Genomic DNA, 25,054 nt, shown 5'->3' with positions numbered 1-25,054 from the left:
AGTTTTCAGTTTTTGGGTAAAGGGGTATTTTTAGGGTTCAGGGTCAGTTTTGAGTTTTTGGGTAAAGGGGTATTTTTAGGGTTCAGGGTCAGTTTTCAGTTTTTGGGTAAAGGGGCATTTTTAGGGTTCAGGGTCAGTTTTCAGTTTTTGGGTAAAGGGGTATTTTTAGGGTTCAGGGTCAGTTTTGGGTTTTTGGGTAAAGGGGTATTTTTAGGGTTCAGGGTCAGTTTTGGGTTTTTGGGTAAAGGGGTATTTTTAGGGTTCAGGGTCAACAAATAAGATTTAAAAAAATTATTTTTATTATTTTCATTTATTATTTAATTATTATAATTTAATTTAAGTCGTTTTAAGTATATTTTAGTAATTAAAATTTAATATTAATTTAATTTAACACTGTTTTTAATAAAGTCGATATTTTTTACATCTATATTTTTGTTAACGATATTTTGTACTCGATATTTTTGTACTTACCTGTTTGTAGATACAAACTCGATATTTTGACTGTCGATATTTTGTCCACGATATTTTGGCAACTCGATATTTTGTCCGTCGATATTATTTCAGTGATCCCTCTCCAACAGTGCCTCTCTTCTCTCAATAGCCCCTCTGTCACATGTATTTCATTTGTTTTATAGCATCTCTCATAGAAGTGTAGGGTGTCAGAGCACTTTACATCACACACATACAGACAATGAATCGCATGTGTTTAAATCGGTGTATAGAAAATGTTATGTTATATAAGGCAAAGGGAACTTCAAGGTGTAGGATTCACATGTCATCCATACTGGTGAGCATTTTTTAAGAGTGATTGGTCTGGAGAAGCACAAAATCTTGACACAGAATGCAATAAAGGGGTTAGCTTTGACTTTAATTATAACAGTTCAATTCTACCCAAACAAACCTTTTTGGAAAAATGAGGATTATGAAAGACTGGGCCAAGCTTTCTAACTTGTACCATGCAGTTTGCATGCAGCTGTTTGATAGCAGGTCATAGCTTCAGGTGATAGATTATGATTGTAACTCATAAACTGCACAATAACAAAAGAATCTCTGTGACAAAAGCAGTAACCCACTGAGCTATGCACAAAAACTACTGTTTTTTTTTAAATTCATGGTACACATTCTCTGCAGCAGGCATATTAACACTCTGTTCTAACTTAGATGAGTCAAACCTGCTACTGAACAAAACACACATCCCTTTCCAGCAGGTACATTAATCACTGGATGTTATCTTGACACTTTTATAATTGCCCGAAAACTACAGATTATTCAAGGACCTTTGAAGTGCTTTTAAAACTGTTGCTTGCGGACCCCCTGGGAATGTGTTTGGGAAACACTGCCCTACACTATCCAACACTTTCCCTACTGTTGCACTCACTGGAGTGGGAATAGTAATTTGTATGTCTCCGCTATCCAACACTTTCCCTACTGTTGCATTTGCTGGAGTGGGAATAATTATTTTTTCCCCTTCGCTATCCAATACTTTCCCTACTGTTGCACTCATAGGTGTGGGAATAGTAAATTATTACCCTCCGCTATCCAACACTTTCCCTACTGTTGCATTCATTCAGACTTTAGTCCGCCTTCCATCCTTGCGGTGATGGGACCGGCTGCCAGACGTGAGGTGGTCCTAATGACCCCCCAAATATTTTTTCAGATATTTTAGTACTTGCCATTGTAGGAGAGTAGGGTCTGCTTCCTATGGTTACCCCCACTTTTTACTGTGTTTCACTGGTTTTTCGACTTTAGTCTGGCTGTGACCCTGCTAATCAGGACCACAGCCTAGATGTTCTATCTCTAAATTGATACCATGTACATTAGGTACATACCAGATTGGTTACTGAGTTACCTTGTGAGCCCCTAGTATATGGTATCCTAGGTACCAAGACATAGGTACCCCAGAGGCCTACCAGGGGCTGAAGAATGTATTCTGCCACCCCTGGGAAGCCTTCCAAAATAGCACCACAGGTCTGCACTTGCAGCCTGTGTAAAGTGGTGTAAGTACCCCTTACTGGGATAGAGTTTACCTATATCCACCATTTAAAATAGACACACATTAACCTATAAGTCACTCCTATGGCAGGCCTTGACAATCCTGAAGGCAGAGTGCTTAGTTTTGTGTGAGAGGGTGCCCTAGCATGAGCTGACCCCCTCTGCAGCTTTCGGATCCCTTCCTTATAGTTGTTCTGTGATATTGCCATACTATATACTCTTAAGTGCATTATAATCCTTGCGGTTAATGCTAACTTTGGTTTGGCTTTATCAAAACATGTTGTGTTTGGTGTCAAACACTTTGGAATACTACCCCCCCAGCCAGTTCTGGCAGCGGGGGTAGCATTCCACCCTTCTAGAGAGAGAAGACATGTACACACTATTCTACCGGTTAAAGTTTTACAGAGCCTCAGCATCACAAAATGGATTCTGCTGCCACAGACACGAGTCTGAATCTGGCTGCTGGATGAAACTCTAACAGACAATAGGTTTCCTGTCCAGGGAGGTGCCAGCACCTCCCCAGAAAGGCTTTAGTGTATTGGGGAGGGTGGGTTGCATTCAGTGAATGCTTTTGAAACACTGCCTGGGGCTCACAAGGTGCTCCATGCCTTTCCCAGTTCAAATCGGTTGCTGGAGCTCTCAGCCCCAGCTCTGGCATGGAACTGGACAAAGAGGAAGGGGTCTCCCTCCCCAGGCCCTCCCATAGGTGAGACCTTAGAGTTAGTCCATCCCCTAAACTTAGTATAAATATAGGAACCCAGTCCCTAGGACTTTAGATTAACCTGGATGAAACTCAGAAGATGAAATACTGGATCTTCGACATTCCATATCGACTGGAAGATGGAGGAAATCTCCTTTGGTGTCAAGGAGTGACCCCCCCTGTTCAAACAGGCACCTAAGAGCATCTTGCCTTTCTGCATTTTCAAGGCTCCTGCATGATCTGCAACACAGGACATGGACTTCCAGAATTCACTGAGGCCGACACGAGAACTCAGCAAAGCTGAGACCTGCAGCCGACACGAGACACGTGGGACCGGAAATCCTGGACATCCTGCAACTTTGCAACTGCACCTACTTCCCGAAGTTTTCCGAAGTTGTGCATTGGGCTATTTGGTGCCCTTGCCCTGAGCATCTTTTGCACCGAAGCTGAGATGCCTGCACTCCACGAGTGTTCCGTGATTCCCCTTTCTTCACTGCAGCTTGAGGCTCCTTTGCAATCCCTAGTTTGTCGGGTAGTGGTTCCCCAGGAAGAACAATCTGTTGTTTCTTGAGCTTTACTGGTTACTCCACACGTGGTCTGACTCCCCTTCAGAGGGTAAGTCCCTCAAATCTTGCTGGTCTGCACTGAAGCCAATCTTGTCATCTTGTGTCTGTTGCTGTTGCTGTTGCCAAGGCTTGTTGGGTCCAATCCAGATACCAACACTGCAGCACTCAACATCCTTAATGGTACAGCTCGAATCCAGACCCTGGTCATCATCGAAGCCTCCTGGTCCTCGTGGCTGAAGAGTCAGGCTTCACCAACTTTACCTTAAAGCACCCAACATCAGCTGGCATCTTCTTGTCACCATCCTGGTCTCTGGCTTTTGACCCAGACTCTGTCTTCTCTGCTTTCAGATTCTTCAGATCTCTGATCCACCCTTGGATCCACCCGGACCCTTTTCCTTTGGTCGCTTGCAGTACTTCTTCGCAGCTCTCCATTGAAATCGACGACGAAACCCGACACCAAACGACAGCTGTGCACCCTGCTTCCCTGGGTGAGGTAACACAAGTACTCCGGTGCTCCCGTGGGTCTTGACTCTCAATGTGTCTAAGTCTAAAGGGGTTCCACTGTAGTTCACTCCAAAGTGTCCCTAATCTTTAAAATTTTAACTTGCTTTTCCTCCATAGAAGTCAATGGTGATTTGCAGCTGTGTTTAGACACTGCACGCCTCCCCCGTGGGTCTCCTGCGTCCCTACCTTGGGTGGTTCCTGGTTGCTCCAGCGGTTCTACAGGCCCTAGGCGTCACTTCTATCCCTCATGTGGTTCTTATACCACTATTTTAGTACATGGTTTGTAAGGCCCCTAGGGCATTACGTATTCTGTGCTATTTACTGTGTGCTATTTAAAGTTCTTGTATTCTTATTTTGCCTCAAGCCTTATAAAGAGACTAGAGGGGTTGTGTTTAGAATAAATACATATATATTTGATATATAACTTGTGGGGTGTAGTTTCATTTGATCATTCAATATATTATAGACTGGTAAAACAAGCTGGTTTACATTCCTTTAAGACTTAGCCTGAAGGCTGTTCTCCACAGCTACAGCTAGGATAGCTTTCTATGAAGGTTGTCTTAAACCTACCATCAATAAGGGTCGTTTGGACTGGTGCAAGGTACCCACTAGAATAGTGGACATCATATGCCAGGCCAACTTCTCACATTGGTGTGCAGCGTGTGGGATTCCAGCTTGCATTGTTTTACCAAATAATCTTGAGAATATCATTTGAAAAATCACTAAGAGTACCATAGGCACATATAAATCAAGTTTAGAACACAGCAAGTTCTACTGAACTCAGAGTTGTGTGTCAAGGGCCAAGCACACCCTTTCTACAACTCTAGAGAGGTTTAGCAGGAAACCAACTATTATAGGTAGGTGCACACACCACACCTCACTAGTCATGTCTTCAAAGGAGGGACCCAGTGGATCTGATCCAGATGCCAGTCAAGGACAGGTGTCTAAGTATGACACATTTCCTTTCCAAGAGGTAAGGTCTTTGTGTGCCATGAGAAAATTGAAGCCAGAACAGAACCCCAATACCCAACTCCTTATAGAGGTGTTAATGCTAGATGACTTTAAGAAAGCATCAGATCCTACCAAGGACGGTCATGATGTACAGACATCAGAAGAAGAGAACACTGGTGAGTTACCTCACCAGGACTCCGATAAAGATGTAGACCAGGTAGATGTCAGTGACTTAAATGTGGGGAATCCAGATTTACCTGGAGATGAGGTAAGCCAGAATGGGCCTCCCAAGTAGACCTGGTGGTGTGCCTAGAAGGAACAGATCGCCTTCAGTGGAATATAACCATTCTGGTACATCTGTATAGGGTATTCTGCCTCTTCTCCTAGGAGGGGTACCTCACTTGAGAAGAGGGAGCATGAAGGTAGGATGAGAAAAGCGAAGCTTATGATAAGGAGACAAGAAGTAGCCTTAGAAAAGGAGACCCTAGATCTTGAAAGAGAGAAAAAAAATGGGACTAGAGTCCCACGGTGACAGCAATATCCCTTGTGGGAGGGATAGGTCGTATGGCCATAGAAACCTGAACAAGATTGTCCCCTCTATCAGTCAGGGGATGACATCCACAAATGGATAACTGCACTGGAGAGGGCCTGCAAAGTACAGACGGTACCCCAGGGGCAGTGGGCAGCAATCTTGTGGCTCTCCTTTGCAGACAAAGGTAGAGACAAGCTCCTCACTGTAAGAGAAGAGGATACTGACAATTACAATGTTCTGAAGAGTGATCTGATAGATTGGTTTGGCCTAACCACTGAACAGTACAGGTTGCAGTTCAGAGATACCCAAAAGGCACAGACTCAGGAATGGGTTGACTTTGTAGATTGTGCTACTAAGGCTCTGGAGGGCTGGTTGCTGGGCAGTAAAGTGTGTGACTATACAAGATTGTATAATCTGATCGTGAGAGAACAAATCCTCAAATAACTGTCAGAACAAGCTGTTACATCAGCACTTGGTTGACTCTGATCTGACCTCTCCCCAAGAATTGTGAAAGAAGGCAGACAAATGGGTCAGAATCAGAGTTAAGCAGAAGGTACAGAACCAAGGTGGTGACCAAAAGAAACCAGACCAAAAGGGTGGGGAGAAAGGTAAAGACCAGAAGTCTTCACAGGGTCCCTAAAAAGCTTCTAATGGTGGGGGTCCCCAATCTAAAAAAAAAGAAGGCCAAAGAAAACCATAGTGCAAAGTTTGTAAGGTTAATAGTCACTGGACTAGTGATTGCACCAAAAAGGAGCCAGCTCCAGCCACCATTTCCCCTAAGGCAACGGTTCCCCCAGTACAGATACAAGTGGTGGTTCCCAGCAGAAGGGTGTAGTAGGGTTAACCCTGGGATCTGAGATGGACTCTGGTCCAGTCAGAGTGCCAACTCAAGGTGTTTTGATCTGTGATAGAGGTATGGATATGATCTCCTCTGTGAGCCCCAGTAACCTGGGCAAGTAAAAACACCTTTAATCAATGAGAAAAAGGTTGAGACCTACACGGACACAGTGGCAATTGTCATAATGGTGATACCAGACTTTGTGGACCCTTGACAAGTCATACTTGGAGAGACTTACCAAGTGATCAATGCTAGCAACATCAGTAGCAACCAAAGTATGGCAGATGTTCATTTCTCCTGGGGACGGGCAACTGGCCTTAAGAAGGTTGTGATGAGTGCAGACCTCCCTGTAGAATGTTTGCTTGGAAATGACCTAGAGACTAGTGGCGTAGTAGTGGAGACCTAGAGACTAGTGGAGTAGTAGTGGAGTATAGGACCCATGCAGAAATATTAGGACTCTCAGCATATGTCCTTGCAGTGACTAGGTCACAGGTCAGAAAGTCTAACACTGAACAGGCACTGGATTTGGGAATATTGGACCAGCTCATTGGGAGCCTGAAGAAGGAACTGTCCCAGAGGAGCTTGAGCCTGATCAGGTTAAGTTCTTAGTTACAGGGGGCCCTTCCAGGGCAGATCTTAGCCAGGTGCAGTTGAGCTGACCTTCTCTTGAACTCCTGAGATAGCAAGCTGCTGCTGAGGCTGCTGGGAATGCTAATGGCACACATAGAATCTATTGGGATGAAGGGCTCCTGTATTCCGAGAGTAGAGACCCCAAGCCTGGTGCTGCCAGGAGGTTGGTCATACCTTTGGCATTCAGGGGTTTCCTTTTGGCACTAGCCCACGGTATTCCCTTAGCAGGACATCTTGGCCAGAACAAGACTTAGGACAGGATTGTCCCTCACTTTCACTGGCCCCAAATGTCTGAAGATACCGAGGAGTTTTGTTGCTCCTGTGTAAACTGCCAAGTCAGTGGCAAAGCAGGTGGCACTACAAATGCCCCCCTTATTACACTAACTGTGGTGGGGTTACCTTTGAACGTGTAGGGATTGATATTGTTGGACCAATGGATCCCCAAACTGCAGCTGGGCACAGGTTTATCCTAGTAGCTGTGGATCATTCCACTAGATACCCAGAGGCAATTCCCCTTGGGACCACTACAGCACCTGTTGTGGCAATAGCCCTCATGGGAGTTTCTCAACAGTGGGTTTCCCTAAGGAGGTAGTATCTAACAGAGGTGCAAACGTTATGTCTAGCTACTTGACTGCAATGTGGTAGGATTGTGGAGTGTACTACAAGTTCACCACACACTAACATCCACAGTGCAGTCTACTTGAAAGGTTCAACAAGACCTTAAAGGGTATGATTAAGGGTCTCCCAGAAAACCTCAGATGGAGATGGGATATCCTGCTACCCTGCCTTTTGTCTCTGCTCCAGGAGGGCAGAGTACATGAAAAATTCAATTAAACACCTTGAGGCTAGCCAGGAATTACAGAAAGCCTGGCATGGCCAAAAGGCTGTACAGGCTGTTCACCAGCCAGGACAGAAAGTGTGGGTGTTGGAGCCTGTGGCCCCAGCAGCTCTCCAAGACAAGTGGATTGGGCCCCACACTATTGTTGAAAATAAGGGAGAGGTTACCTATCTGGTTGATCTTGGAACCTCCAGGAGCCCCCATAGGGTACCTCATGTCAACAGACTGAAACCATATGTTGACAGGGTAGACATGAGCTTGCTCATGGCTACTGATGAAGGACAGGAGGGAGAGAGTGACCCTCTCCCAGACTTGCTCTCTCAGAACCCTGATGATGGGTCAGTTGATGGAGTAGCCATGGCAGGCAGCCTCACTGATCAGCAGCAAACTGATTGCAGACAAGTTCTGCAACAGTTCAGACATATTCTTTTCACTGACTCCAAGTCAGACTACCTAGTGCACTCATGAAGTGGACACTGGGGACAGTCTGCCTGTTAAAAATAAGATTTACAGGCAACCTTATCAGGTCAGGGACTGTATCAGAACAGAAGTCCAGAATATGTTGGATCTGGGAGAAATGTAACCTGCAGATAGACCTTAGGCTAGTCCCGTGGTCCTAGTACCCAAACCTCACACTCAGGGTGATAAGAGAGAGATAAGGTTTTGTTTAGGCTACAGATGTCCCAATGCAGTCACTAGGACTGATGCCCATCCAATTCCTAGAGCAGATGAGCTCATAGACATGTGGGCCTCTGCCAAACTTAGGAGCACATTTGATCTAACAGTTGGCTACTGGCAGATCAGACTAGCTGATGATGCAAAGCCAAAAATAGCATGTTCAACCCCTAGTGGACATTATCAGTTTGTGGTAATGCCTTTTGGTCTGAAACATGCACCTGCCACATTTCAAAGGTTGGTGAATAAAGTCTTAACAGGTCTGCAAGCCTATAGTGCAGCTTATTTTGATGATATTGCTGTCTTTAGTTCCACCTGGGAAGATCACCTAATCCACATGAAAAATGTTTTGGAGGCCCTACAGAAGGCAGGCCTAACTAGCAAGGCTACTAAGTGCCAGATAGGGCAGAGTCAGGTTGTGTATCTGGGCCACCTTGTAGGTGGAGGCCAGGTTCAAACATTGCAGAGCAAACACCAGACCATAATGGGCTGGGTTGCTCCAACCACCCATACTCAGGTCAGAGCTTTCTTGGGCCTGACTGGGTACTATAGTAGATTTGTCAAGGGGTATGGTTCCATAGTGACACCCCTGAATGACTTAACTTCTAAAAGAATGCCTAAGAAAATTCAGTGGACAGTCAGCTGTGAAAATGCAATTGATGGCCTGAAGCAGGCCATGTGCACTGTACCAAGTCTGCAAAGTCCTAACTACTCCAAAGAATTCATTGTCTAAACAAATGCATCTGAGTTGGGGGTAGGGGCTGTGCTATCACAATTGAATGATGAAGGTGAGTACCAAAGGGGACCAAATCCTGTTGTTTCATCGCCGCACTGTTACCTGCCATAGACGCTGGGCCATTTATGCGACCAAAAACCCTCCTCGGACACAGCTTTCTTGTCGGCTGCAAGGTCGCCAGCAATCCTGCTTGCCGTCTCCTCCCACCGATGCAGCTCTAACACCTGAGCGCGGCCGCAGTGGGGGGAGACCAGTGGGACTGGACTACAAGATCCAGGGTCCTTAGCAGCCGGAAGTCGCGATTACCGGCGCCAGGAGGCGCATAAATTACAGGGCAGCCCGGGCGGAGCAAGGGACCAAATCCTGTTGTTTCATCGCCGCACTGTTACCTGCCATAGACGCTGGGCCATTTCTGCGACCAAAAACCCTCCTCGGACACAGCTTTCTTGTCGGCTGCAAGGTCACCAGCAATCCCGCTTGCCGTCTCCTCCCGCCGCCGCAGCTCTAACACCTGAGCGCGGCTGCAGTGGGGGGGAGACCAGTGGGACAGGACTACAAGATCCAGGGTCCTTGCGGCCAGAAGCCGCGATTACCGGCGCCAGGAGGCGCATAAATTACAGGGCAGCCCCCGCGTCGCGGGACGCGCGCGGGCGCACGCCCGAGAAAGGACGGGACGGGCCACCCCTCTAACACCTGCCACTCTACAAACAAATTTAGTGCCATATTGAGACTCTCTAAACTTTGTATTGAGCAACACTAAAGGATGTCTACCCTACAAGATGGTGAACCTAGCTGTAGGAAATCTACTGGTGGTTCACTATTAGGGACTCTTGATAACTTTCTTATAAGGGTATCAACCGCACTTGCCAAGGACATAGAACTCACTGAAAAAAGACTATCCTTGGATACATCCTTCAATAAAAGGTCCTCTCTGGGTCCTCTGGCACACGTTAGATCACCTACTATTCCAGATTCTAACTTGCAGGGTTCGCTTCCTCCCTCAGGTGTGGTAACTTCTTCCCCATCCCAATCAGCGATTATGGTTATAAGCGATAGCTCTCCAAAAGAATGAGTGCCCAGCAGCGACTTAGTCAGAGAATCTTCTCCCAAAATTAAGACTCAATCTGCTGGCCAAGTGAAAGCTATCATGGGCCAACCAAAGGGGAGGGAGCAAACAAAAAGGAAACGCCCTGGTCCTCAAATCAATGCTGGTGGGAAAAAAGCAAGATCTTGCAAAAGTAATGTTCCACCCGATGACCCACCCGATGACCCAATTGTGACATCACAAATCAACCCCGTATCACTGGATGGGGCTGACAGAAGTGGGCAGGGAACCCGTTTGGACAATAGGGATGAGGATCCACATGTGAAGCTGGGTCCTTCCTTCTGGAAAACTGGAGGCCACCTTCAAGAAAATGTGTCCCCCTTTGCATAATCGGCTGGACTCCATCGAAAACAGACTGGTGTGTCTTGAAATTTCACTGGCATCAGCTCAGAAACAGGCAGGTCCAAGCCGTAGTACACACACTCCTAGACCAAAATCGATTGTAGCCAATGACCCATCTAGCTCCAATAGTGCAACCGGGTCAGGTCAGACTGTAAGGCCTGTTCAGGCTGTTGAAAAGGGGCCCATTGTTAATCTACAACCAGTTCCCCAAAAAGGAGTGGGAAACACACACCAAACTAGTGCGATATCACAAGCTACCCTGACAGGAGTAGATCCTTCCCCGGTATCTAATCTAGCAGGGGCGGGTGCAAAGTCATCGAATAGAGAGAGAACTGTGGGCGATGGAGCTAAGTTGGAGGACAAACAGCCAAGTCTACCTTCCTCAAGCAGAGCGCATAGTGAGTAAGGGTGGGCGTAAAATCCGTTTCGCGGGCGAATTTGCGGATTTTCCACGATTTCGCGATCCGCGAATCTCGCAAAATCGCGGTAAAATCCGTGAATCAGCGGGTACGAATTTTCAGCCAAGCAAGGTTTACAGCAGCAGGAGCAAAAGTTGAACTTAATTTCTTTGTAACCTTTTACAAAAGGGTTACAAACAAATTAACTTCAACTTGGACACCTGCTGCTAATTGCTTCCTGGCGCCTCGTTGCCTACTTGCAACTAATCTCTGACCCTGCTCTGACCCTTGAAGCAGGGTCAGAGAATAGTTACAAGTAGGCAACGAGGCACCTGTCCAAGGAATTAAACCTCATCAGGAAGCACTTACAGATATAAAAAACAGGAAGAAGGGAGAGGATGGCAAATACACCCATTTTGAGTTGTCAGGAGGGGTTAAACTAAAAGAGACCTTTACAGCACAATTTTCATATGCATTTTGCTAAAAATAAAAAGCTGTAAATTCTGTAGGGGCAACTCAGGAATCTGGCCCTTCAGAGATCCGGCCTCTCTTTCTTTCTCTCGTTCTCTCTCTCCCTCTCTCTTTCCCTCTCTTTCTCTCTCTTTCTATCTATCTATTTATCTATCTATCTATCTCTCTCTCCCTCTCCCATAAACGACTGCATGGGTAACTTCGCTATGCAAGCAGCTCGCGAAGACGCAAAAAGCCCCGCGAACACGCTAAAAACTCTGCGAACACGCAAAAAACCCAGAGAACACGCAAAAAAACAAAAATCCGCAAATTCGCACAAATCCGCAAATTCGCACAAATCCGCAAATTCGCAAAATTCGCCCATGCTTAATAGTGAGTCTCCCCTACCTTATATTAACCTCCCTCCTCAAGCAGCCCCTTTTGTGGTAGTTCTGGTAGGGGTCCCCCCACTAGCACGTGGGAAACGAGAATCATACAAGACCTAAAGCACAAATCCATTTTCTGGCTAAATAAAAACCGCCCATTGCCAGTGAACATGCGTGCTGAAATCATTGGTGTTAGGAGAGTTAACTGGATAGGCAGGGGATGTAAGACTGTGGCAGGAGATTGTATCGTTATTACTTTTAGAGACCAGATTTGTGTCAACTTCATCTGTAACTGGTCACATAGCGATATGATTACTAGGATACAAGCACTACCCCTAGCCTATTTCTATAGCCCCCCTACCCCAGTTTCCTTTTAGAGGGATATGTTTTCTCAAGTCTCTGTACCTAATTTCTGCCCCTTAGGGAACATCAGGTTTTTCAACAGATTCCAGACCCTGTCGGGGCTAGGGGACTGTGATTGACAGTATGAACAAGAAAATTCCATATTGGTTAGTAGGGGAGGGGATGGTAGAGAAGGGTTTGAGACTGAGAAAGAGAATGTGCAGGCCCAGTGTAGTAATGGTGAAGGGCTGGTTGAGTTTGGGCAAGGTACCACATGCGACATCACCCTAAAAGCTCTAGAGGTAGATCAGTCCACGAACAGACACCTTAATATACACCCTGGTCTAGAGGGACAACACGTTTGGGGTGAACTGGCCAGTCTATCTGATGGCCCACTAAGTTGGACATCGCTGGTTTCCTGGAATGTGGCAGGGTTGGGGTCAAAACTTAACTCGGAGGTTTGGGCAGACTTCATTGACCACTTTGATATCTGTCTGTTTCAAGAAGTCTGGGCAGTTGAACCAATGTTTAGAGTTGGCTATTTGAACTTTTATGTCCCGGCTGTAAAAAAATCAAAAGGGCGACCTATGGAGGGGCTGGTTATATGGGTCAAGCAGTCCCTAAAATGTAAAACCCAGTTGCTCCCCACTGAATGTGATGACATTCTTGGTGTTAGATTTAGCTTCCACGCAAATGTAGAAATTGGCATCTTTAATGTTTACGCCGGGGGCTCCAAGGTGGTAAGAAATCGGAAGTTGTAGCCAAACTAGATATATTACTACAGGCTTCCCCTAATAACACAAAGACACTGATTGCTGGGAACTTTAATACCACTTTTGAACCCCTTGGTTTAGATGATATCCATTTGACAAAAGAGGAGGACGCTAGGTGGGGAGTTCCCCAACTTAGCACTAAATCTATAAAAAAGTGGACCGAGGCTGCTATCCAGCGAAAGGGTTTCTGTTTGGAGAACGAGCTGAGGGCCACCAACGGGCGTACACTTTCTGATAAAATGGGGAAGGAAACCTTTGACAATGGTGCTAGGGCAAGCAACATTGATTGTTTACTTGTCTCTCTCAATTTGTGGTCAATTCTCCTCGATATGGAGGTTGTGACACGTATTGAAAGCGACCATAACCCCCTGTGCGCAAAGTTAAAACTGGGCATTCATACTGGGGATGACGCTCACCAAGGGCATTCCTACCCGGATCTTGTTATGGCAAATGATGAGCGACACCTTAAATGGTGCCAAGTTCCTGGGCATAGGAAATAATTAGTTTCATTGGGGTAGACCTGGAAGGGGCCTTAGAGGCTATGGAAGACGTCACACTGAAAGGTTCTCCCCCCTACCATTTGTTAGAGGCTCACAACAGGCTCTTTACTAAACTGAAATCATATTTCTGTAAACCCAGCTTAGGGAAAAAAGAGCTATAGTTAAAAAAACAGAGAGCTGGTATAATAGCTCCTGTCGCCAAGCTAGGAGGGACCTGGGTATAGCCCTAAAGTCTAAAGTTATGGGAGCAGTAAGACTGGCTAGGGCAAACTACAGGCGCAAGCAAACTGCTGCTAAAAAGGACTGGGAAGAGGGCCTGTGGCAGGATTTGAAAGTGGCATGCTCTGCAAAGAATCCCAAACTCTTTTGGGAAATCTTTAAGTGGGACAGGGGAGGATATGGAGAGAGCCCCCACAATATTGTTGACCGTAACTCCTGGGTCGACTATTTAAAGCCCCAATATGCTGCTCGTGCCAATGGTAAAAGCATAGGTGACTACCCCCATATTGTGTACAAGGAACCTCCCTTTTCTTTGAATGAGGTGGACAGGGCGTTTGACCTAGTCACTGAGGGGCGTGCTACTGGCATGGATTGTGTCCCCGCAGATTTATTTCTGAACAATAGAAGGCGTTGGCGACTTTATATTCTTTATGTGGCAAACGCCATAGCTCAAGGGATGGAAGTGCCCATCTCATGGAAAGGAGCAGAAATTGTGCCGGTGTACAAAAAGGGTGACAAGTCACTTGCAGCCAATTATAGACCAATAAGTCTAATTGACTGCTTACAAAAAATCATGGGTTGGCTGGTTTTGGGCAGAATTCAGTCCTGGGTGGATAATGACAATATTTTAAGTCACCTCCAGGCTGGGTTTCGCCCAAAAACAAGTACCATTGACCAGGTCTTTCGGTTCATCATGTTATATTGGCGTACCGTGGTCTTGGAAAAGGGCACTTTGTATGCCGTTTTTGTCGATCTAAAAGCGGCTTTTGACCTGGTCCCTCGTAATATACTATGGAAAGTTCTAGCGGACCTGGGGATGGCACCTGAATTGTTGAGTCTGATTGTCTGCCTGCATGAGGATACCTTCGCACTGGTATGGTGGGGATCCCACGGGGAGGTCACCGAGCCCTTTCCGGTGGAGCGTGGAGTAAGGCAGGGTTGCGTCATGGCGCCCACCTTGTTCTCGCTCTTTGTGAACCGGGTTGTGGATTTCCTCTCCCTGGTGCGACCGATGCCCCTGTGATGTCCGGTGAGCGGATCCCGATCCTCATGTTCGCGGACGACACTCTCATCATTTCAAAGACTCCGAGTGGACTCCAGCAAGCATTGAAACGGTTTGAAGATTTTTGTTTGGACAGGGGACTAGAAATAAATACTACAAAAACTAAGTACATGGTTCTGACTGGTCGTAAAACGTGCGGGACAAATAGACCTTTTAGAGGGCTGATCAATATGAATGGTTCCCCGCTGGAGCGAGTAGACGCTTTTACCTACCTGGGGGTCACCCTTCAGAAAGACTTGGGGTGGTCCAGCCAACTAGACATTGCGGTCCTAAAACTCCGCCAGCAGGCAGGTATCCTTCTAAAAAAAAATTCCTCCTCAACAACTAAGCCCATTAGCCCCTTATTGGAAGTATATAGGATGAAGGTCCTAGGTTTGGCCCTATATGGAGCCGAACTATGGGGTTTTGAAGATCTTAGGAAATTAACGCTAGCTGAAAATGAATTTCTTCAAAAAGCTACTAGCGTCCCCATAAGTACCCCCTTAGTGCCGCTAATGTGGGACCTTGGAAAAAAGGCGGTCCAGGACTTAGCCATTTTGCGTCCAGCTCTTTACTGGCGCCGGCTGTGGACGACAGAAGAACTACAGCATTATGCCCAAGGTCTTTAGGAGATAATGGTTAAGGACACGTCCCAAAGAATTCATTGGCTTAAGAACATCAAGTCGATACTTTCCAAGCTAGGGATGACTGACTTATGGGAGGACCCGGAAAACGCTCATTTTCCCTCCAAAAAATTACTAAAAGAAAAATATTGGGAGATGGTGATCTCTGAAGCAAGGTCAGAGGGTCTTACCGCGCATTTAACTAGTCGTTTCATGGACATTAAAGCCCTACCGAAACTGGAACAATATTGGGATATTATTGGTAAACAACAGGATCGCAAGCTCTATTTCCAGCTTAGAGTAGGATCACTCCCAGTAAGATCTTTTACGGTTAAATGGGCAGATAAAAGTGGAATCGACAGATGCCCCAATTGTGAGGAGGAACAAGAGACAATTAGCCATTTTCTATTCTTGTGTCCCCTGTACAAAGCCCCCAGATCAATGTGGATCAAGCCATTATGTAAACTACTAGGGCTTCAAAGACACGCTGAGGCTCTGAGAATCTTAACTACAGAGCCGATGCCTACAATTGCTGTTGCCGTGGCTACATTTTTGAAATGGGCCTGGGTAATCCGCACAAAATGCATAGCAGTAAAAATGTGAAGATCAAATTGTATTTGTCCTTGCACTTATGGCCCAACACTTGTGAACTTTGTACAAATATTCCCCTGTACTAATGTATGTTTATGAAATAGTTTTTATACCCCTTTTAAACTGTAATTCGACATAGTCTACTTTAGTTTAATACTCTTTTAAAATATTTATTGTATGGATTTTAACGTCTTTTTTACCTACATTGGTGTAATATATGTATGTATACTTTTATGACTTAATTGTCGAATAAAGTTTGTGAATGAATGGTGAGTACCAGCCAGTAGCTTTTATTAGCAGAAGGCTGACATCTAGAGAGAAACATTGGTCAGCTATTGAGAAGGAGGCCTTTCCTGTGGTTTGGGCTCAGAAGAAGCTGAGGCCATACTTGTTTGGCACTCACTTCACAGTTCAGATAGACCATAAGCCCCTCTTATGGCTAAAACAGGTGAAGGGTGAAAATCCCAAACTGCTCAGGTGGTCCATTTCCCTACAGGGGATGAACTATACAGTGGAATATAGACCTCGGAGTAACCATGCCAATGTAGATGGACTCTCCAGGTATTTTCACTTAGAACATGAGGACTCAACTGGTCAAGGTTAGTTTAATGTCCCTGCGTTTGGGGGGGGGGGGGTTGTGTAGGAGAGTTAGGTCTACTTCCTATGGTTACACCCACTTTTTTGCTGTGTTTCACTGGTTTTTCGACTTTAGACTGGCTGTGGCCCTGCTAATCAGGACCACAGCCTAGCTGTTCTCTCTCTAAATTGATTCCATGTACATTAGGTACATACCAGATTAGTTTCTGAGTTACCTTGTGAGCCCCTAGTATATGGTACCTTAGGTACCAAGGGCATAGGTACCTCAGAGGCCTACCAGGGGCGCATGTATTATGCCACCCCTGGGAAGCCTTCCAAAATAGCACCACCGGTCTGCACTTGCAGCCTGGGTAAGGTGGTGTAAGTGCCCCTTACTGGGATAGAGTATACATATATCCACCATTTAAAACAGACACACATTAACCTATAAGTCACTCTTATGGCAGGCCTTGACAATCCTGAAGGCAGAGTGGTTGGTTTTGTGTGAGAGGGTGCCCTAGCATGAGCTGAGCCCCTCTGCAGCTTTCGGAATCCCTTCCTTATAGCTGTTCTGTGATATTGCCATACCATATACTCTTAAATGCATTATAATCCTTGCAGTTAATACTAACTTTGGTTTGGCTTTATCAAAACATGTTGTGTTTGGTGTCAAACACTTTGGAATACTACCCCCGCCAGTTCTGGTGGCGGGGGTAGCATTCCACCCTTCTAGAGGGAGAAGATATGTACACACTGGTCTATCTGATTAAAGATTTACAGAGCCTCAGCATCAAAAAATGGATGCTGCTGCCACAGACACGAGTCTGACTTCCTGCTGCTGGACGAAACTCTAGCAGGGGAGGCCCGGACAATAGGTTTTTCTGTCCAGAGAGGTGCCAGCACCTCCCCAGACAGGGTTTAGTGTATTGGGACATGTTTGCTTGCATTCAGTGAATGCTTTTGAGACACTGCCTGGGGCACAAAAGGTGCTCCATGCATTTCTCAGTTCAAACCGGTTGCTGGGGCTCCCAGCCCCAGCTCTGGTGTGAAACTGGATGAAGGGGAAGGGATGTAACCACCCCCTCCCCTGGTCCTCCCATAGGTGGGACCTTAGAGTTAGTACATCCCCGAAATTTAGCATAAATATAGGAACCCAGTCCCTAGGACTTTAGATTATCCTGGACAAAGCTCTGAAGATGAAATCCTGGACCTTCGACATTTCTGTCCATAGCAAACTTTAGATGCAACACTTTCAACATAAAGGGGGTTATTAGGAAGTCCGCCCGCCACCCTAGTGGTGCTTGGAATGGCAGCCAGATGTGCGGCGGTCCTGCACCGCAATCTTGAAATTGCTGTAAGCCGCCCCCGCCCCAATGCCAAAATGGCATGTTGTGCATTGCCATGCACAACATGGCAGGCACTGCGCGGTGCCTGCTGCCTTGTGCATGGCAATGTAGGCCCCCAATTTCAGCCCCCCACAGTCTGCAACTGGCCCCCAAAGCTGTTCATCGCCAGCCTTTCCATCGCCGCCATGAAAAGGCCTTTGAAAACACATCCTAATTTGGATGGCGCTGCCTGCTAGGAACCGCCACAATATTAAGGCCCCAGTCCTCCTGGCCGGCAATCGGAGTGATTGCCGATCTGTGGAAAAGTGGCAGAAGCACTTTGCATTTGCCACGACACCCTCGCCAATATAATATGTCAGAGGGTAAATCGGGTTGGGATGGCGATCGCCCCATCCTAATCACCCCCAAAGTGCCTTGGATGTGTCACAGTCACAAACAAAAACACTAAAATAGATGCAGGGAAGGTGATGCCTCGATTCCTTACACCCGGGGAACGTGATGCATCGGTTCCTTACTGCAGGGGAGGTAATAAGTTGGTTTCTTAGTGTGTAGGGAGGTGATGCATCAGTTTCTTACTGCAGACCTGGCGTTCTTGTAGACTTGGTGCCTAGGTGCTATGAGTGAGGATCGGGGATGCAGCAGTTTGCGATGTGGCAGCAGCATCAGTGCTGCACTGGTCTCTCCAGGCGCGGTCCCACAGTGAGTTGGTTCTTGCAACCACACAGCAGAGCCTGTGTTGGAATCAGCATGGTGATACCTGACTTCAGAGATCAGTTCATGGGATTAGGCGTGCATCGGTTTTTCCAGCCATGGACACACACTGCATCGGTTTCTTCGGCGATGATTTGGAAACAGGTGTGGATGCATTGCACTTCTCGTAGATGTGTCTCTTTTCCAGCACCCAGCAGCATGAACAACTCCAGAGGCCCAACTCAGCAACGGGCACCTTGTGACAAGTCAGAACTCCCAGCAAGGAAGTTCAGGGGAGCTGGTGGTTAAGTCTCTGAGACTTCAAAACAGGAGGCAAGCTACTTCAAGCTCTTGGAGGTCTTTCTCTAGTAGAAGACACAGCAAACAGAAAAGTCTTTATCCTCTCCTTGGCAGCAACAGCCACTGCAGAACATCCCAAAACAGAACACAGCAAAGGGGCAGTACTTCTCCTTCAGTCAGTCTTCCTTGCCAGAGGTTCTTCTTGAATTCCAGAGTAATCTTAAGTTCTGGGTCTGGACCTGAATATTTATACAGCATTTCTCCTTGTTCTCTTGTGGCAGAGAGGCTCTGTTCTCGGCTAAAACCAGTTTTGTCCTCTCTGGTCCAGATTCCCAGCAGATGGTGGAGACAGCATTGTATAAGGCAGACTAGGTGTATGGAAATCTCCTCCACCTACTCTAAATGCAGCCCAGGTCTTTTTCAGCCCAGCACTGACTCATTCAGGAAGTGCAAGACTGACATCACCCTCCCCCAGTGGCTGTCTGAGAAAATGCACATCCCCAGCCCCTGTCACTCCAAAGCAAGATAGTCAATCCACGAACCAGCAAAGGCACACAGTTTGGATAAGCAAGAAAATATCCACATTCTAAAAGTGGAACACACAATTTAAAAATCATCTTTACTAGAAGATCGCTTTCTGTATTCTGACTTCAGGCATAATAAGCTCCATGTTTCTATCTTGTCCAATTGAGAAGATAAATTTATAAGATGGTATAAATAAACTCCCCTCCATTAATATGGGACAGATAGCCTTTCAATATTGAAAAACAAATTACATTGTAGTTCACTATCAGGACATGTCACACACTCCAGTACATGTCCTACCTTTCACCTAAAACACGCCTTAATGAACACAAATCAAATATCAGGACACACAATTTAAAATCATCGGTGGCAGCGCACTTTATAGAGAAACATCATAACATCTCACAGTTAAAATTCATGGCATTGGAAGTCATACAGAAAATTGAGGGCAGAGACAATAACAAGTACCTAATTTGCCGTGAAAACTACTGCATTTACAAATTTAATGCAAATAAACCAAATGGACTGAATGATTGAATAGAATTTTCCTGTTATCTGTAATAATTTACCAGTCCTATGGGACATTATGTTCTGCTATTATTTGTTCTCGTGTGGACATTACATCGCACACTAGACCACCACAACACCATTGTCATCATACTCTGCCACTTTATCCTTTTACTTTTTTTAAATTTTCGTTTTCACTGTTATGAACCCAGTAGAACTTTTGTTACCTACATCACACGTTCATAGTCTTTTTACCTGACCCCCATTTGTCATCATGACTACAAAATAGCTTTTGAGTACCCACTTCCGGCATCCGCGTTAGCCTGCTCTCCACCTCTATAACACACCTGGGCGCGTCACATGATGGTGTTCAGGTGACGCGCCAACGACCAATAGGCTAGGACACCCCCGCGCCGCACGGCCACCAGCTGCTGCGTGTGCCTCCTCGCTGCCCCTGCTGCCGCCGTGTGACCACGCCCCCTGCCACCGAGCGGCGTGGTCTCCTGCGTGATAGCGCTGTGCTCCTGTACCCCGTTCTCCTGCTGTGTGCACCCTGACTGCTGAGTATATTTGTGTTCAATTGTGGTCTTTATTTTGTTCATTTGTACTGTGTTCGTTAGTTCGCCGGTCCCCCTGTTTCTCGTTCTCCTCCCTGCCCGCTTCCCGCCACCGCCGCTAACCACGCCCCTTTTCTTCTGTACCCTCCCCGCTCCCGCCTCCCAGCTGCTCCGCCCTCCCTCGCACTTGGCCATATATGGCGACCGTGTGACGCAGGTGAGAGTGACCTAGTCTAGGACACCCCTGCGCCGCACGGCCACCAGCTGCTGCGTGTGTCTCCTCGCTGCCCCTGCTGCCGCTGTGTGACCACGCCCCTTTTTCTTCTGTACCCTCCCCGCTCCCGCCTCCCAGCTGCTCCGCCCTCCCTCGCTCTTCGCCATATATGGCGACCGTGCGAACGCGCAGCGGTCACGCGCAGCGGGCGCGCCGATTGTGCGCCGAAGGCGCGCCAAAGGTAAGCTCGTCTGTGCCCGTCCGCGACCGGACCGTGCCCAGCGCCAGGACCCCTGGCCCCCACCGACGGATGACGACCCGACTCTCCTACAACGCCACTGAACTCATCGCTCTCAACACCGGCGGGATCCCTGGATGCTACCGAGCCACCCCGTGGCGCACCCACGGACCCTTCAGCTGCCACGCCTGCAAGTTCACATGCATCCGGACCTGCCCCACACCAGTACCTGCCAAGCCGAACACCAACAGCAACCACCTCAAGTGCATCCTGCTCAACACCCGCTCCGTCCACAGGCACGCCATCGAATTTTGGAACCTCCTCGACACCACATCTCCTGACGTAGCCTTCCTCACAGAAACCTGGATGAACGATTCCTCAGCGCCCGACATCGCCATCGCCATCCCAGAGGGCTACAAGATCACCCTGAGGGACCGCTCCGCCAACCAGATGGGAGGAGGCATCGCCATCATCCACAGGGACACCATCCACATCACGACCAACATCGACGACACCCTGAAATCCGCTGAACACCTACACTTCCATATCCGTACCGACCCGAAGACCACCCTCAGAGGCACCCTGATCTACCGACCCCCGGGACCACGCACACAATTCAGAGAGGACATCGCCGACTTCGTCAGCCCGCATGCCCTCCCCTCCGCTGACTACATCCTCCTGGGGGACCTCAACTTCCACCTGGAGAACAACAACGACCGCAACACCATCACCCTGCTCGACAACCTCGCCAACCTCGGACTCAAGCAGCTGGTGTCCACCCCCACCCACCTCGCCAGACACACACTCGACGCCGTCTTCTCATCCAGCAAAGACATCACCTTCAGCCACGCCACTGGACTCCACTGGACGGACCACAGCTGCATCCACTTCACCTTCAGAAGAACGACGATCCACCACCACCAGCAACCGGTTGCTCGAAGAAGCTGGAACAAGATCACAGCCGACCAGCTCGCCGCTTCCCTGAGCCAGCACCCTCCCGCCAGCTCAGCGAACCCCAGCCAGGCCGCCGACAACCTCACGAAGTGGATCAGCAACTGCGCGGACGAATTCGCCCCACTGAGAACCCCGCCTAGCAGACCCGGCAGCAAGAAATCCCCATGGTTCACCGACGAACTCAAGAGCTCCAAGAAGAACTGCCGAGCCCTCGAGAAAGCCTGGAGAAGGGAACCAACACCGGACATCATGACCGCTCTCAAGCTTGCCACCCGGAAGCACCACCAACTGATCCGCGCCACTAAGAAAACTGCATTCAAGGTCCGGCTAGACAACAACGCACACAACTGCAAGGAACTCTTCAACATCGTCAAAGAGCTCTCCAACCCCAACGCCGGAAACAACGACATCACCCCATCGCAAGACCTCTGCAACTCCCTCGCCTCCTACTTCCCCAACAAGATCGCGGATATACACAACAGCTTCAGCAGTCAACCGACGCACGCCACAACCGAACCACCGCCCCCCACTACCACCCTCATCATCAACACCTCCTTCGACACCGCCACCTTCCCGGAGAGCTGGAAGCACGCCGAACTCAGCGCTCTACTCAAGAAACCTACAGCGGACCCCACCGAACTCAAGAATTACCGCCCCATCTCGCTCCTCCCGTTCCCAGCCAAAGTCATCGAGAAGACCGTCAACAAGCAGCTGGCCGCCTTCCTCGAGACTAATGGATCCCTCGACCCCTCACAGTCGGGCTTCCGAGCCAACCACAGCACCGAGACCGCCCTCATCGCTGCCACCGATGACATCCGAGCCCTGATGGACAACGGAGAAACAGCGGCACTCATCCTCCTAGACCTCTCCGCGGCATTCGACACTGTCTGCCACCTCACCCTAGTGCAGCGCCTCAGCAACGTCGGAATCCAGGAGAAGGCACTGGATTGGATCATCTCCTTCCTCAACGGAAGAACACAGAGAGTCCGTCTAGCACCGTACAAGTCAGAGGCCACCCAAGTCATCTGCGGCGTCCCTCAAGGATCCTCTCTCAGCCCCACCCTCTTCAACGTCTACATGAGCCCCCTCGCGGCCATCGCACGCCAACACAACCTGAACATCATCTCCTGCGCTGACGACACCCAGCTGATCCTCTCCCTGACCAACGACCCCGCCGCCGCCAGAGCCAACCTTCACGAAGGGATGAAAGACGTAGCCGAGTGGATGACGACCAGCCGCCTGAAACTGAACTCAGACAAGACGGAGGTCCTCATCCTGGGCTCCTCACCCTCCGCCTGGGACGACTCCTGGTGGCCCCCCGCCCTGGGCAGCGCACCCAAACCGACAGACCACGCACGCAACCTGGGCTTCATCTTGGACTCCTCCCTCACCATGACCAGACAAGTCAACGCCGTCTCCTCGTCATGCTTCAACATCCTGCGGATGCTACGGAAGATCTTCAGGTGGATCCCCACCGAGACCAGGAAGACGGTCACCCAGGCCCTCGTCACCAGCCGACTGGACTACGGCAACGCCCTCTACGCCGGAACCACCGCCAAGCTCCAGAAGAGACTCCAGCGGATCCAGAACGCCTCAATCAGACTCATCCTCGACATCCCACGACATAGCCACATCTCCGGACATCTGAGAGACCTGCATTGGCTCCCCGTCAACAAAAGAATCACCTTCCGCCTCCTCACCCACGCACACAAAGCCCTACACGATCAAGGCCCCAGCTACCTCAACAACCGCATCAACTTCTACGCTCCCAAACGACATCTCCGATCAGCCAGCCACGCCCTCGCCGCCGTCCCCCGCATCCGAAGAATGACAACGGGAGGAAGGTCCTTCTCCTACCTGGCCGCCAAGACCTGGAACTCCCTACCGACCGACCTGCGCCTGACCCAAGACCACCTCTCCTTCAGGAAGAAGCTCAAGACCTGGCTATTCGAGCAGTAGCAGCACTCCCCCCCCTTCCCTAGCGCCTTGAGACCCTCCGGGTAAGTAGTGCGCTATATAAATGCCTATGATTGATTGATTGATAGGCGCCCATAGATACAAACTACCAGGAAGCTACGGCATCAGCCGTGATGCGAGCCTGAACCGATTCTACGCAAGACGCTTATCTTTTTCTGTAAGTACCGTTTATCTTCGGCAAAACCCGCTGTAGTTTTAAAATCTACAACATAATACTGAACCAAATTTTTTGTTACAGACATCACTATTACAAAGTCAGGAGAAATCACGAAAACGAGATTCAGTGAACCTTTTTCCTTACTATGTGGGATGTATTCTCACACAGTTATACCACGTTTCTCACTTCACATTGAGCACATCTAATTTGCTACTTTTTTCACTAAGCATGACATTGTTTTTGTAGGCACAATCGCACATTGTCAAGATGTTTATGTTCAGGTTTGTGATGACCTAATGTATTAATCATCAGCTATGTTACTTCAATTGTAGATATGCTCCCAGATGAAGGGCACTGGCCCGAAATGCATTGGAGCCAATATTCAGAATGTGAATTTAATTTCAAATATGAATGAAGAAAGGATAATAATTTCTAAATCAATGGAATAAAATCTAAACGTAAAGAATCAATCAAAGCATTTTGAATGAACTTTATTGTTTGATACTTCACAAAGGATTTATCTTACCAGTGTGCCCTATGGGATGCAACTAATTCCTAATTAGAAGCACACCTTAGGCCTACAGTCAAATATTGTCACACAGACAGGAGTCAATACCATAGGAGCACCTACAAACTAGATAAACCTCGCACAAACCAATTTCAGACCAGGCTGTGCAGTCGCTAACAAACACCAGGAAACTGGGAAGTACCACTTAGGAGTCGTAGTGGAAGCTGCACCCCAATGTAAGTAGATTGCTAACGGGCAGTGATCTGAGAGGGAGAAGGAAAATATCTTGGCTTCCTGAAGTGTGCCCAGTAGTCTTTGACTAATAAAAATATAATCTTAGCGGGAGTAAGTGTGGTGTACATGGGAGTAGAACAGATAATCTCTGGTCTGTGGGTGCTGGGTCCGACATGCATATCGTAGACCTAAGTCAATCATTCTTTGGTGTACTTCTACAGGGAAGGAGCCAGTGTCTGCCCTGTGTGATTGAGTGCTATCGATGTCCGGTTGGCATGTGAGATTAAAGTCTCCCATCAGAATTCTATGACCTTCCGCAAAGTGGTCTATTGTATCTAACAGAAGCTTGAGAAAGCTTGTTTGGCCCATGTTAGGTGCATATGTATCAACAAAGGTGCATAATCCGCCTCTTAGGGAACCCTTTACCAAGATCATCTTACCTTCTTTGTCTGATTGGATGTCTAGAGGCAGACATTTTGTTGAGAAGTGAAAGAGGAGCGCCATTCCCTGGTGTTTGGTAAGTGCTGATGATCTATAG

Source organism: Lissotriton vulgaris, chromosome 1_1 (genome assembly GCF_964263255.1).
Source record: "Lissotriton vulgaris chromosome 1_1, aLisVul1.2, whole genome shotgun sequence".
In the NCBI taxonomy this organism is placed as follows: Eukaryota; Metazoa; Chordata; class Amphibia; order Caudata; family Salamandridae; genus Lissotriton; species Lissotriton vulgaris.
The sequence above is the reverse complement of the archived record's forward strand: the minus strand, read 5'-3'. Positions refer to the sequence as shown.